Raw genomic sequence first — 4,070 nt, 5'->3', positions numbered from 1 at the left:
TTTTATTTTCCTTTATTTTTCTTTTTCTTTCCCCATCCTTTCACCCTGTTTGGACACGAAAGTCTCTCCCGGACTCGCCCCTCCTCCCGCCCGGCTCCGCGGAGCGCGGGGGCTGCAGGTAGGACAGGACCGGGGGGGGGGGCCGCCCCGGATCCGCTTCTCCCCTCAGGGGCTTGGGGGGGCTGGGGGCGCCCCCCCCATTATAGACGCTATTGGCGGCTTTGAACCCTGCTCGCTGCCAGGGGAGGGTCCCCGGGGGTTTGGGGGGGGTCACCCCTTGCTTGTCTCATCAAGACCCCCCCCATCGCTGCAGCCCTCCCTTGCCTGGGCTCCGAGCGCTGCAAAGCGAGTGTGCAAATACGTGCAAATATGTGAGCAGGGAACGGCCCCGCGCATCGACCGGGCGGAGGAACCCCCCCCCCATGTGCCCCCCCCCAGACCCGCACGTAAAGCTCTGCCGCCCCCGCGCGCGCCCCGAGACGGGACGGGACACGCGAGCCCCGTTTCAAAGCGCGCAGTCAGGGCCCGATTTAGCAAGGCGGCCGTAAATCCCGTTCAGGCAGCAGCAGGGAGGCTGCCCGGCCTCCCTGCCTCCCCTTCCGAAGCAGAACTGAGCCCTGTCCCCCCGCCACCCCCCTGCCGGATAACCCCGAGGGGGCTGCGAGGCAAAGAGGGGGGGTCCGTGGGATTTATTTTAATCCATCCTGATGCTGATCAGGAAAATTGTCCGTGGAGGAGGGGGGAAGGTAATTTGGATTCTCTCCACCACCTCATCCATCCAAAAGTGGCAGCTCCCGCAATCTGCAAGGAAAAACTTGTTCCCCCCTAAGCTATGCCTGGGAGCAGGGGGGGGGTCCGGGCTGGGGGGGTCCGGATAAGGAGATCCCCAGCAAACAGCTTGGGAGCAGGGTGAAGAATTCCTGATTAATGAGCAGAACAGCTTGGGATTTCGTTTTTCCCCATAAATCCTGGCTGATTACAAACCCCACGCTCAGCCTGCCTGCTGCTTTTGAAGGTGGCGGGGGGGCACAGAATGAGCCACCGGAGCCGGTACCGGAGCCGGTGCCGGAGCTGGTGCCGGCTGGGGCAGGGGGAGCGGGACCCTCCCCATGGGGACAAGTTGTTCCCCCCTCTCCAAAGCTTTCCGCCAGCTTTGCAGAGCGAGAGGCTTCCTGAGCAGCGGGAGCGTGTGCGTGTGAAAAGAAAAGTGGGATTTTTCCCTCGCCCGCCGCCCGCCAGCTGTGCAGGGCGGCACTGATGGATGCACCGAGACACCCTCCATGCGCTCGCTGCCCCCAGGACCCCCCCACCAGCACCGGGACTGTCCGCAGCACCCCGCACCACGGCAGCATCCCCTCAATAATAAAAAGCTTCCTGGGACCTGGGAATGTGTTATTTTCCTGAGATGCATGTACACTGCTCCCCACCCCTTGCGCATTCAGACCCACCTGTATTCCTTTTTTTTTTTTTTTTTTTTAATTTTGTTACTATTCCGCCTTTCTACCATCTGTGGTGAGGAGGGAGAGCCAATCCCAGCCCGTTCCAAAAGTTGTCCCTGTCCCTGCTCCAAATGTGCCCCCTTGGCAAGGGAGCCATGGAGGGAAGTTGGGAAGGGAGCTGCCCGCCCACCTTTGCTCTGCCCATCTTCAAATGCACCCCTGCTCCCTGCTTCTCCCTTAAACCATGAAAAAAAAATCGTGGAAAATGCGGATTTGCAGCCTTGCTGGGAGCGGGGAGGCTGGTGGCGAAGGGAGGCCGGCTGCACCCTGCAGCCTCTGCATCCCGCTCCCACATCCCAGCACAAGCCGGAGGGAGGGAGGTGAGATCCATGTCCCCTCCAAAATAAAATCCCCGGAGCAGCAAATAGGAACTCGGTCTGCAAGGAAACAGCTCCGGAGGTTGCATGGAGGCTGCTGTGCAAGCTCCTTGGGATGTTTCTCCCAAGGCTAAAGGTATCCTGGGCTTTTCATCCCGCTCCAGGGATTTTCTTCATCCCAGGCCCTCAAGCAGCAGCTGAATCCAAGGTGTGCGACTCCCGAGGGTCTCACCTGGTGACCTTCCCGTCCCCTTCTCCACATCCCCACTCCTCTTCTGCAGGGATAAATGCAAAGCAGAGATAGGGACCCTGGTGCAGCATTCAGGATTTGCATCCCGCATCCAGAGTCTGCATCCCGTGGGGCAAAGGAGGGTGTGAAACCCACCCCTGCAGCAAGGGGAGAGGGGAGCTTGGTCCCAAACCAGCACTGAGAGCCCCATGTCCTGCTGGGGGGGGTGAGACGTGGCATTTTGGGGCAAAACCCAGCATTTTGAGGCAAGACCTGGCATTTTGGGACAAGCTTGTTCTCAAAAAGGCTCCTTAGTGCCAAGACCATGGTCGGCATTTCCTTAAGGATGAGCTGAGCAGCCCAAAGACAAGAAAACGTCCTTGTGCCAGGGTGGGAATTCGCTGTCCTCATGCTGGAGCAGGAATTCGATGCCCTTGTGCCGGAGCGGGAATTCACTGTCCTCATATTGGGGCGGGAATCCAATGTCCTCGTGCCAGAGCGGGAATTCACCACCCTACTGTCCGTCTTTGCCCGGAGCCCGTCAGAGGAAAGCGCCGCAGGAGGGGGAAAGCGGGATTTAATTACGGAGCCGCACTGTGATTCTGCACACAGAGCTGGCTGCTGTAATCAGGTTACAAGAGTATCTGATTTTCTTCGCTCCCCTCCCTCTTCCTCCTCCTTTTTTTTTTTTCTTTTTTTCTTTTTTTTTTCCCTCCTTCTTCTTTTCTTGGTTGTTTCTTTTTTCCCTCTTTTTTTCTTCCATTTTCCCTGCCCTTGGTCCCAGTGAGTCACTTGTGTTTGGGTGTCCCCTCGTCAAGCAGCTCTTTGGCTTCCCCCAAGGAGATGTGCATCCTGCCAACGATCTTCCCGGGTTTTCCTTGCCCTTTTCCCAGTTCCCGCAGAAACCCAGTGGGCAGCAAGGCACCAAAATCCCGGGAAAAAGGGGGTATCCTCTCCAGGGCTGCACCGAGTGGGAAGCGATGCACAATCCTCCCTGCCTCTTCCCACCCCAGAGGGTCAAATTCCATCAGATTTATCCCGATTTCCTCGCTAAATTGCAGATTGGGATGAAGAGGAAGAGCCCTTATCCCCTCTCCCAGGATAGCAGGGGAGAAGAGGAGCAAACACTTTTTGGGGAGCGATTTGAGGTTTCCGGAGCGGCGGCGCCCGATGCCGATGCCGCCCGGGAGCTGCCGCGACCCTTCAGGAATCCATTGTCGTCCCCGTGAATTCTTTTTTTCCATTTCAAATACCAGGATTATTTCCCCGGGGGGTAATATCCTGTAATTTGAACACAATAATGGGAATAAATTACTTACTTAGAACTAATAACGACAGCCTGATTCCAATATATATAGGAACTGTAACAGCTTTGGTTAGTTAAAGTGTAATTGTGTCGACGGGTGACATTTTCTTTCAAAGGGATCTGAATGACTTTTAATTAAATTTGCCCTGGGAGGAAGGGGGGGTCCTTGTTTGGATCCCCCGCTTTGCCCAGTCTTTGCCTGCAGCGGGACCCGAACTTCCCAGCGCTTCCCAGCGCTTCCCAGTCTGTCCCCATGGTATGTCGGCTGCAGCTGGGGAGGACAAGGAGAGGGATTGGAGAGATGGAGGGATGGAGAAAGAGGAGGGAAATGAAGGATGGAAGGCTGGAGGGGATGGAGAGGATGGAAGGCACGGAGGAATGGAGGGAATGGAGAGGGTGGATGGAGGAGAGGAAGGAATGGGGGAGACTGAAGGGTGGAGGGGTCTGAAGATGGAGAGGATGGAGGGAGGGGGAGATTAAGAGGATAGAAGGGATGAAGGACACTGAGGATGGAGGGAAGGAGAGGATGGAGGCGATGGAGGGATGAAGGCTTGGAAGGATGGAGGAGATGAAAGCTTGAAGGGATGGAGGAGATGGAAGAGATGGAGGGATGAAGCGGAGGACGGAGGTGATGGAGGGATGAAGGGAAGGAAGGAGGCGATGGAGGGATGAAGGGGAGGATGGAGGTGATGGAGGGATGAAGGGAAGGAAGGAGGCGA

Source organism: Nothoprocta perdicaria, unplaced genomic scaffold (assembly GCF_003342845.1).
Source record: "Nothoprocta perdicaria isolate Ctin4 unplaced genomic scaffold, notPer1 scaffold_12, whole genome shotgun sequence".
Classification (NCBI taxonomy): domain Eukaryota; kingdom Metazoa; phylum Chordata; class Aves; order Tinamiformes; family Tinamidae; genus Nothoprocta; species Nothoprocta perdicaria.
Note: the sequence above shows the minus strand (reverse complement) of the source record.